The sequence below is a fragment of the Vanacampus margaritifer genome, chromosome 19 (assembly GCF_051991255.1).
Source record: "Vanacampus margaritifer isolate UIUO_Vmar chromosome 19, RoL_Vmar_1.0, whole genome shotgun sequence".
Lineage (NCBI taxonomy): Eukaryota > Metazoa > Chordata > Actinopteri > Syngnathiformes > Syngnathidae > Vanacampus > Vanacampus margaritifer.
The window spans coordinates 6,426,636-6,438,702 of NC_135450.1; the positions used below are offsets into that span (position 1 = coordinate 6,426,636).

Below are 12,067 nucleotides of genomic sequence, written 5' to 3' on the forward strand. Positions count from 1 at the left end.
CAAATTTCTCCATAGAACAGCTTTAAGTGAAGATAAGAGCATTACAGACAGTGAAATGTACATACATTCAAAAGTAAAAATGAATTTCTTCATAAATTTACAATTCAAGTTTTAATAACTTGGAAAAATTATGAAAACTCCCCATCACACAAAATGGTGTCCCTCTTTTATTACCTTGCGTAGCGCTTACACTGAAGAAAAAAATATTACTGGACACACATTTTAACAGTTTGTATTTATAAAATTACCTAATGATAACAACTGAAAAAAGATACCTTACCTGTTTCTGTTTTTCATAAATATATGTATTGGTTTGTGTTCCCCATTTGTTTATTATTATTATTATTATTTCTAAATCTTGAGTTTGGGGGTGCACTATAATTTTGGTGTCAAGATTTTACATTTCAACAAAGTACTGTATTTGAATACACCCCTATAGCTTGTTTATAAAAGTGCATACAGAAAAGTGATAATCGTTTAAATGTAAAGGGTGTATTTAGGTGTATTTGAGCACCCCCAAAATGAGCTAGAAACGTCCCTGACCCAGACTTCACAATCGCATTCTTTCAGTGAACTTCACTGGCGTTAGGACCCGGGGCTGACTTTCGTGGGAAGTCCGCTGCTGTTGGCGGGGCAAGGCAGAGCAGAGAAACCAACACGCACATAGCCACGCGCGCACATACACGCGTGCGCAAACACTCACTGAGCTCGTCAGTGGAAGAGCGCAGTGAGAGAGAGAGAGAGAGAGAGAGAGAGAGAGAGAGAGAGAGAGAGAGAGAGAGAGAGAGAGAGAGAGAGAGAGAGAGAGAGAGAAAGAGAGAAAGAGAGAGAGCGCATCGGAACGTAGCGGCTCGTGTGCGCGTGTGTGTATGCGTGTGAGTGCGTGTGTGTGTGCGCGTGCGCGTGTAGGTGCGTACGCGCTCGTTCGGCTGTAGAGACGACTGGCGGGGCGGACATGGAGGGACTCGGGAAAAACGCTGGGAAGTGACCGAGCGCCGAGGCGAAGAGGGGGGACGGAGAGAGCGAGGAGACACAGACGGATATACGGGAGGAAAGACGGAAGGACGGAGGGTGAAAAGTCTGACAGAGGATAGGAAGAGAGTGAAAAGCGGCTCGCCTGGAACGCAGCAGGATTCTAAGGTGACTTTATGGCTCTTTTGGTTTGTGTGCGAGGGTACGTGTGAGGTTGACACGCGCTGCTGTAAAGGGAGCAGTGGAGGTGTGTGAGCGAGGGGGTCACTTTAAAGTGTGTGCGAAGTATAGTCTTTTGGCTGTTCTTTCCATATGCTCTAAACAGAGGGGGCTGTAAAGTGTAAAGAGAGCTGACCACGGTAAACTGGAGTGAAGGGGTCCAAAGGAGCGGATACTTACTAGTACTACCACAACAAACTAAACACTCACTTCCCTGCTAGGAACTCAAGTAAGCTCAAGTAGCTAATTTAACCACTCCACAAACACTTACACTCACTCATGTGTTTTGAGTTTCTGTTATAATGTCACCCTTGAAAGAATGAATACTCTTTTCTCCGGAAACTTGAGTGACAGTGAGTGACAGTGAACGCAGCTTCCTAACTTGTAGGAGCATCTCTCTCTCTTTTCTATGTGTGTGTGCGCGCGTGCGTGTGTGTGTGTATGTCAGACAGCAAACAGGTTGAGGGAGGCAGATCTGATCAAACGCACAGCAACAGAGGAGCAAGCGTGGCACAGGCTGAGCAGCAGCACATTGGATTACACACACGCGAATACACACGCACACACGCACGCACACATTCTCTCAAGCTCTGTGGCCATCAGAACAGCTGGGAGAAATGTGAGTGTGTGTGTGTCAGTGCCTGAGAGCGTTTCACTTGATGCATGCCCCCCTTCCTCTGCACGTGCAGGGCTGTTTGCTTTTGTATTATCTTTTGCTTCCGTGTGTCCATGTGAGATGTGCTAAGGAGTCTAACGTCTCCTGGTGTGGAGAAAAGAAGGAGAGAAAAGCGATCAGATGACCAAAAAATAAGGCAGATGTGAGGAGTAATCCCCTTGGCGAGAGATGAACACAGAAGGGAGGGTCGAGATTTTAGGACAGGAGGAGGAGGAAAAAGGCAAGGCGGAGATGGAATGAAGGAGACAGGGCCTGACGTGCTCCCTCCAGGAGTGCTCAGAGTGCCGCTCATTCATAATTCACCTCCATGGCAAGCGTTCATTCACATATTGACCCCCCCATGGCTGCGCTCAATGGAGCTCTCAACCTCTCCACCTCTTGGTGTCTCTCAATGGACACCCCTGTGGCGCGGCGTTCAGCTAGCACATATCGCCTCTTTTTCAGCATCTCATAGTGTTTTTATGATTCTTTAGACGGCAGCACTTTTTCAGCCGGAATCTCTGATGTGAGATTAAGTTGTGTAAATTGAATATTGAATTCAGACTCCACCCTAGACACAGATAATTGGTATGGATGGCTCAGAGGGTTAGTGCTCTCACTACAAGTGTTGTTTGTCGGATTCCCCTAACACAGCTAAAGCAGCCTATTATGGATCTATAATTCATGTGTGAATGAATTGAATAGTCTGTGTTTGGATAAAAGCATCAGACGGCTTCTTGGATGCCAGGGCATGATTTATTCAGAGTAAATACTCAAAAATGGCTGTTTTGATGTTTCTGATTGTATCATTTGTGACTGGAACTACACTGTTTACGCCCCACTACTGTGGTCTGGTCTGCTGTGATCTATGAACCGTGAATACTTGTCTGAAGTGCAATGGGGAAAAAAAATAATATATTCTTTTAATTATTTTTTTTATATATATTATTCATTCTTTGTGGGAATGCTGAAATTTAAACTTGCTTCAAAAATTCACATCTTCCGGGATATATATCGTCTGATTTCACATTACTTACAGTATTGGCACAATTTAACGTTAAATATCAACTTTTCCCCATTCATTTTCAATGGGACTGACATTGAACTTTTTGTAAGTCCCACTTTCCACGCCCACTTCCATACATACAACTGATCATCATTACCAGTTCTGTGATACTGCTCAGTGCCGCACTTGGTAAACTGCATAGTCCAGTAACCAGGAGGTTATAGGTTCAAATCCTACCTCTGACTGTAAATTGCTGAAATATCCATTTCCATTATGGTTAGAGTGTCCGCCCTGAGACTGGGAGGTCGTGGGTTCAATTCCCGGCCGGGTCATACCAAAGACTATAAAAATGGGACCGATTGCCACTCTGCTTGACACTCAGAATTAAGGGTTGGAATTGGGAGGTTAGATCACCACATGATTCCCGAGCGCGGCGCTGCTGCTGCTCACCGCTCCCCAGGGGATGGGTCAAATGCTGAGAACAAATTTCGCCCCACTTAGCTGGGTGTGACAGTGGATCAGTGGATCTTATCTTATCTTATCTTATCTTAAGTGGTACACATGTATACCAACTGACTGATCATATCAGGAAATTGATATCATTTCACTGAAATGATTAAATGCATGTTAGTGTTTAGCATCAGATGCCACATTTCAAAGTAAATACTCTATTAGCCATTTTAAGTTAGTTCAGTGGTTAGAGTAATTGCCTTCCATCACGGAGTACCTGGGTTCAAAGACTGGTTGGACCACATTTTATTACTTTCATAATTTATCTTTCAATTTACTTCATAAGCACATGCATTTAAATCTTAACATTCAGCTTTTCAGCATTCACATGCAATTTCTGCGGAAATTGCACTTTGTCTAGTTATATTATTTATGTTTTTTTTTTTAAATATATGAATTTCGGAGTTTAGGTTTTAGTTCCAATATATTATATTTGATATATTTAAGGGTATTCAGCATGTTTACACATAGGTATTTATAACAATAAAACAATGATAAACCAAATGTATATAATGCTTTTCTTAATAGTCACACACACTTAATGTACAGTACAGAAATAGACAAAAAATTAATGCATAAATAATATTAATAATTTTACCCCCTCCAAAACGCATTTTGTCTGAACACAAGAAATCTTAGAATAACAATAATTTGATACATTAGATGATGATCAAGCAGGACATTGCTCCAAATGTGCATTCTCGGGCGAAGGAGTTTCCGTCGTGCTTGAAGAATACTTTTCCCTTTTTTCTTCATCGCCAACTATTCCGAGCAGATGGCAAAGATAGTCCGCCTCCATGTTTTTTTTGTTTTTTTTTCCTAGGCTCACGTTTGATCACGAGTTTTAGTGAATTTCAGCTTCCCTGGAATCACCACTGAAAATGTTGAGTAAAAGCACCAAGTGGGTGTTTGTGTATATGATGCATGTGATCTAGTGGCTACAAATAAACATTCCACTGTTTCGTCTGTGGCTCCCCCATGTTTTTTAAATTTGATTTGAAAATTCTCAAATGAGTCACACTCAAGTCAAGTCTGCATTTGCTATGCTGACAGCTGCTATTGTGTTCCACAGCGAAAGCAAAGAAACAGACACAGTTCATCCAAAGGAGCGTGAGGTACTTTTCCTTCAGAATTCTTGATCAGGACTCAGCCTGCGCTGTTGTCAAGGGTTTGATTCCCTATGGATTCAAGCGCACCAAATATAGTAAAACTAATTAAAGACATGGTTCACACCCATCAGGGAAAAAAAATCATTGCATTCTGCGTTTTGATGGAAATCTCATGAGCTGCGTTGCTCTTGATGGAATAATTTTCACAACTCCCAGATGTCATCAGTAGAAGCAATTATTGAGGCTCAGATGTTTGAAGAGAACAGAAGAGAGCAATAAAAGTTATCACAGTGTAGTGCTACCCAAGGTCACATTTAAACCTAAACATACCTCACATCACATTTACTGCATTTCTAATAATGCATATTCCCCTTAGACCACAGCACCTATCCATCCATTGGTGATGTTTTATATCTCAAACTGTACCGATGACCTGTTCCCTTGTGACTCTGAGCACGAAGATGTTGTGCTTTTTACCAGAGGTTCCACTCATCTTATATTTTACAACTGTAAATCCTTGCGTCTATGCTATGACCTTGGTCGCTATGACAACTGCAAACTGAGTGGGTCAGCTTAACTCTATTAGTTCCTACACAGCAACCCCAGAGTACAGTTAGCCGCTGGTTGTAGAGCAATGTTACAGATTGGAAACCTAAGAAGTGAGTGATAGTGGAGTCTAAAACAACATCAAGCAGAGCAGTGGGTCACATAGCAAGCAAAAATAAAAAATAAAAAACACAATCGTCTGCTATAACATCTATCCTTTTATTCATCAACTGACTAGCCAAGCCAAGTTTTCCAGCAATTTTGAACTTCCCATGTAATATATTATTCCCATATTGGCCCAGAATGAGTTTCTCTGACATGTCCTGTGTCTTGTGGTCGTCTGTAATGTGATCCTCATTGCCAGGCAAAACGCTACGGTTAATTGCATAGCCTACCAACTAGACACCAATGATTTACACTGCCATATTGCGTTGTGGTATTTGCAATACAAGAGCCGATGATACATATCTCAGAAAAGGTTAAATCTTCTTTCAGTGAACATCACTGATTTTGTCATTGTCTTAAATCATGTATGCAGGTAAAATGTAATTTTGCATGCTATTGTACTTGCAGTGTTTAGCGCGTCAGTAAAAAATTGTCATCTGCTAGCGGATGCATTTTATAGAATTTCCTTTGCTAAAGGATTCCAAAATAATTGCCCCAAAAATCCCCTTTTTCAGGATAGTTTGGTTTACAACAGCACTGACGTACGACGGTTTCAGCTAGGTGATGAACGACACATGATAAACTAGCTTGCACAGTGTTATCTTGTACTTCTGTTAGCGAGGTGTGGGTTTGTATAAGATTCTGATGGTATGATAGTAATCTAGGGTGATCACATTTTCAAAATTAACTAATTTTCTCCCAATAAACATATAAATATGTTCTATTCTAAATATTACCATGCTCCCAAAGACGTATTTATATGTTTTTAAAATGTTTTTATTTGTTTATGCTTGAGCATACAGAAAGCTTTGACGCAGCCTCTGAACTGAAGAGAATTGTTTAAGCAATGGTAGTTATCACAAAAACGGCCAGCAGGTGGCATCAGAGTAAAAGAGATTGACCAGGGCCATGTTGCAAAAAAGCTCATTTACTCACAGTTTTAAAAAGATTTGTGAATAATGATGCCATTTTGCTATATTCTAATGCTAATTGCTGAAAAACGGAGACAGGTTCCATGTTTTCATCATAGCAATAGAACACAATATTCTGTGGGCCTTGCAAAATCTGTCAAAATCCAGTAAAACAGCAGGGAGCGAAGGGGGTTACTTCAGTGAAAATGGCTGGGAGTGAATGAGTTAAAAACCGGTAAATCAAATATACAGTAAATTCTCCCCAGAAACTATTTATAGCAAATCTATCGGGTGACAGTTCAACAGTTGTAAATAGTCAATGCAGTCACCATCATCCAATCTTTTTGTGCCCGGTACTGGGCAGCTATTGGAATTTGGCTGTACGTCTGGTCACCCTATATTTATTTAACCTTGAGCAAAAATATGATGGTTTCACAGTTTCACTGTATTTCAATTACAGCTTTGAAATATAATCTTTTGAAAACGTATGGGTAATTACCACTTTATCAGGTCACAATTTACAGTAGTTACTTGACTTGAGTGTGCTTGTCAAGGGTGAAGCTGGACATACTGCTGTCAGTTGATTGGTCAACAGAGAATTGTCCACATTCTTTGTGGTATAAAACAATGCATAGAATGTAAAGGAAAATGAGCTAAGACTATTGCCATATATCTTACACATTGTGGAAACACCAGCTTGATCGTGGCTTCCAGCTCTTTAGATTTGTTCCCAATAATGCTAGCTAGTCTAGTTTCTATCTTTGTTTAAAACAAAGCGCATCAAGTTAAATCAATCTTTTAGCACTGCAGTGGAAAAACAGTGTGGCCAAGTGATCAAGATAGTTTTAAAGAATAATGGTCCTTTGTATCCCCGAGGTTCTAATAGTCTTCAATAGGTCCTCTGTTGATATGAAACAGACAGTGACAGGCCACAGGCCGAAAAATCACCTCCCCACTTAGACGCCGCAACCTCGCATAGTGATACACAAATACACACATGCATGAACACAGACCCACACACACTAGCATTAAAAGACGTCAGCTAGTGTAAAAATAGAGCTCACAAACAGAGAGAAGGGGTTTTATGTTTACAGGAGGTGATGTCATGTTTGGTATAAATCCATAACAGACAAATTGGAGGGCATCAGCGTCAGCCTCCTCAGCCTTGGCCTACTTTTAGGTGCTTCTAAAGGCGCTGCAGAGTTCACGGAAATGTTGTTTGTGCGTATTGTTTTCCGTGGCAGAGGAATGCACAGAATGACGCTGCTGCGGTTGCCAAGCAACGCGGGGACGTGGGCGGAAGGATTTCCTGTCCTTAGGAAGCTTTGTTTATGAGAGTTTGTGTGCATGCGTGCGTGTGAAAAATTGAGTGTGCATTTCAGTATTATGCTTGAGTGCTTGCGTTTGAATTTTTTACTTTAATTATAACCACTAAATGAGTGGTTCTTCAACTGAGTTCGATCGAATCCCAGGGGTTCGATGAGTCAGTCTCAGGGGTTCGGCAGAGACACACCTGTTCCATGATGATGTGTATAGCTTGGCTATCATTGGCTGCAGGTGAATTTGGTGCGCTCAGTCGTTTACTTGTGGCTATTGTGATGGTACGTTGTGTGATTTCTTTGTTATTGTAATCCCTTCATACTATGTTGAGCAAAAAAAGAAAGTGGTCGGACAAAAATGTGCAGTACAAATTCACATATATGAGTAAAAACTTTCATGTTGTCTTCTAGTTAGACAGTCAGTCATTTTTTTCTTTTTAAAGACACTAAGATTTGTATTTACCTTTACAATCCTTCTGAGGATGTGGAACCAAAACTCGTAAAAGTAAATACAAAGCTTATTGTCTTTAAAAAGAGAAAAAAAAAACACAATTGGCTGAATTCACATACCGCATTTTCACGATCATAAGGCGCTTCATATTAAAAGACACAGGTTCAGTTACTGGTGCTATTTCTGTATTTAACACACACATAAGGCACTATTGGGCGCAGTAACAGTTAATTATACGCTAGCTCAAAACATATAGTAGCATGCTTTCACGCTAAAAATGCAGCGGAGCCAATCTGAGTTTGGTTCTACTTTATTGAAGTATTTTACAATGTAAACAGTGAGTTCGGTTATACTTGAAGTGTTTAACAATGTACTCATGTTACTTTTGATCAACCCTCGTCCACAAATCACTCAAAGTCCTCATCTTCTGTATCTGAAACAAACAGCTGGGCTAGTTCTCCATCAAACACGCCAGGTTCCCTCTAGTCATTGTAGTATTGTCAGAGTGAGTCTTGGTCAGTGCGGCTCCTCAGAAATGATACCGGCTTTTGCGAAAGCTCGATTAGTGCAAGCAGACATGTTTAGACCAGGTAGCATCCACAATCCATTCACAAATTGTGGCGTAACTCGCTCTAGCACCAAGACGTCCTATTGTATGTTATACACAGGAAACCCGGCCCTGGTTGAGGACTGGCAGGCATGAGAACCCAATAGACTCACGCCATCTTTCAGTTGAGTCTTTCGGGTTCTCATGCCTGCCAGTCCTCAAAAAGGGCAGGGCTTCCTGTATATAAGCAATATGCCGGCACGGCTGCACTTGACTGTCTGTGTTGGAGCACTCGGCAGAGATGCTCCCACACAGAAAGTCAAGCGGAGCGCTTACTAAAGTTGCACAACAACATTTACAGATTTTGGAACTCGGCGCACTTCACTATAAGTCGCATTGTCAATTTTTGAGAAAACTTAAGACTTTTAAGTGCACCTTATAGTCGTGAAAAAATACCGTACAAAACAGAACGTATAGTGTTCCACAGGGTTCAATTCCAGAGCCTCTGCTGTTTTTGCTTACTGATTTTGCAAGGCCCAGAGAATATTGTGTTCTATTGCTATAAAAATACAGGGAACCTACCAAAAGTAAGATTAGAAACTTGTCTTTCATCAGGAAAAAAGAAAATATTTCTATCTATTTCCGTTTTTTCAGCAATTAGCATTAGAATGTAGCTAGGTTTAATCATTATTCACAAATCTGTTTAAAACAGTGGGCAGCTTTTTGCAACTATGACCCTGGTTGATCTTTTATACTCTGTTGCCCCCTGCTGGCCGTTTTGTAATAACTACCATTGCTTCATGCATTCTCTTCAGTTCAGAGACTGCATTGAAGCCTTCTATATGCTCTTGCATTAACCCCCCCCCACCCCCCCCGCCCCTAAAACTGTATAATAGAACGTATGTATACGTTTTGGGAGCAATTGAGTTAAGATGCATGGGATTTGGAATACAACACAATGCTTTCTGAATTCAAGGTGAAGAGAGACAGTTTCGATAACAACTGTCCCTGTTCATCTGGATAACATTTAAACCCTATACTAATGTCTTGAATTTGGGGGAAAAAAAATCATATTCAGTGAATGCACATAGGAAACTGGTGAATTTCAGTACCTGCAATAAGGTTAAGAACCACTGCATTAAAAGAAAGTTACAGAAAAATGCACACTAAGTGTAGATTGAAGATGCAGAAAAATGGCTGGGGAAAAAAAAGCCTTTTCGCGTCTGTAGAATTTGGACATGTGTTGCATAACTCCTCTGGCCGGGTCGGATGTGAACTCCTCCTCTTCAACCCCAAACGCTCCCACCGTGACACAGCCACAGCACTCACGCCAGCCTGCCTCTGTGCTAATGATGTCATCAGAATGCCTGGTTTTTATGTTTCCTCTCACACATGAGATTGCAATTATGTGTTCTTGCCCTGCAAGCAATCACAAAAACACACACACACACAGACTCATGGCGCGCGTGTCCTGCAGGCGTTGGACCTCGAGATTACGTAATTGACATTGAATGAATGGGGTGACGTCAGACTGGCGCTCTCATAGTTGCCTCGTCTTTCTGGCTAGCTACAGTGATGTCACAAATGGATGCAGCCATACACAGAGGGTGTTTGTGTGCTGATTCACGAATAATCACGTGTGAGGACAAAAATGACCTCAGAAACCTTCTGATTTGTTTCATCTGTTTATTCCTCCCCTGCTTCGGCCCCCATTAAAGTGACTTGTCTTTCTTTTTGGTCCAAAGTTCCCAGCAGCATGTTGACTGATGTCCTTGTTACACACACATAGGTTACAGACTCATTCAGCCCCTTTTGAGTGGCTCTTGTTTGAAATTGATACCCCTGTTGTCTCTCAGCTGGTAACTCCATCCCCTTATTGACCTTCATCTGTGGCCGTTTGACCTTTTCTAGATTCTCATTCAGTGAAAGCCAACAATGCGGAGGGGAGACGGAGAAGATGCGGTGTTGATTTGACAGACCGCCCGGTTCTTATTTTAGAAAAGCATCACACTACGTCACAGAAAAAGAGAGTGCGGATATGTCGGTTAGCCTTTTATGGCGATCTACCAAAATAACTCTTTGAGCTCACAGTTGGAGTTTTGTTGTAGACACGAAATGTGGATCTGTTTGTGTCGTGTTTTTAATGGATTGGTTTGTTCTTTGGGCATTAATGTCCAAGCTCTGCACGTAACCCATCAAGTGGATGGCTAAATGGGAGCATTTAACAAATGTATATATACACACATACACACACACACACACACACACACACACACACACACACACACACACTCACACAACAAACACGGTTTGTCTTTCCATTATCTTGTCCCACTAACTTGCTCTAACCTCAAACCACAAACCGAAAGCAAATAATTCCACACTTAAACAGTTTCTGAATCGAGTACTTTCATCACAACACTCACTCAAGTTGAAGTTCTACACAGACTTTTTACAAATTAAAAGCAGAATCTCCTATCAAAGGAATAATCACGGTCATGATGTTTCCACGAAGACTAAACCGCAAATCATTTCCACAAGCCACAGAACCATGCACATTGAACAGACCTATTTATTACCAGTGATAATTTGGTCAAAGAAAAATTTTCGATATATTTTTCGCCCTGAATTTTTTTTTCCAGACGAAAATTAAACAAAAACTAAAGCAGAAGCCATTCATTGAGACGATAACTATAACAAAAATTTACTGACAATTTTGTCAATGACTAAAACGAAAATGAAAACAACAGTGACGAAAATTCACACAATTCAATCAGAAGGAACGAAACGCGGTTGGGAGAAAAGAACCACTCAGAAACTGTTCAGTGTTCACAGCACTTTATTTAATGTTCAAACATGTTTACATTCATTGTGCAGCTGTAAGATTAATCTCAAGCAATTATGCACTTTTTTATTTAGGTGAAAAGTAAGTTATATTATTGTCAGTTCAACATGTTTCATTGAAACAATAAAGACACCGTTGTATTAAATGTGTCTCGCGTGTTAAAATACAGTTACAAATAGGTGTGTTATAATTTTCTGTATAAAAGTTGAAATTTTTGCTAAAGGAAAATATTGACTATTATAACTAAAACTTTAAATAATTTTAGTCAAAAGACTATAACTAAAACAAAATTAAGATTTCTTGTCAAAATTAACACTGATTTATTACCATTTCACAAATATAAATTCATTTCATGTATCCATACAGGACAATCCAAGACCGATACCAGTACGAGTGCTGAACTCTTCAGTACTGACCGATACCGAGACTATGGTGTTGATTCAGATTTCCAAAACAGATTTGGTTCGATTCACAAGGGCCCGATTCGATTCACAATTCTTTTTTAATTCAGTTAAGGATTTCACGCACGTATATATATTTTTTCAAATAATTGTAAATATAAATAACAAATATTCTAAATTGTTTTGAAGTGCAAAAAGTCAGGTCTTTCGTAAATATGACAAAACACTTATACTTTTGTGGAATGTAAATTGCAAGAAAATTGCAAGATACAAAAAAAACAAAAAAACATTTAGGCCTCTATTTTCGCATGAATTTATGGGAAAACGTCGTCGGATCAATTTATGGTTTTATGAATCGATATTGGGCTATGAAAAGGAAAATCACTTCGATGAATTGATATGTTTAAACCC

The 12,067-nt window shown here is 40.3% G+C and overlaps 1 protein-coding gene across 1 annotated transcript in view; it reads left to right on the forward strand.

The window, feature by feature from the left end:
• Nucleotides 1-709: 709 nt before the first annotated feature.
• LOC144039444 (forkhead box protein N3-like) overlaps nt 710-12,067 on the forward strand; it is a 79,097-nt gene continuing 67,739 nt past the window's right edge. Inside the window, exon 1 of the mRNA XM_077552791.1 lies at nt 710-1,140. The gene's annotated coding sequence lies outside the window, so the exon portion shown is untranslated. The remainder of the gene's footprint in view (nt 1,141-12,067) is intronic.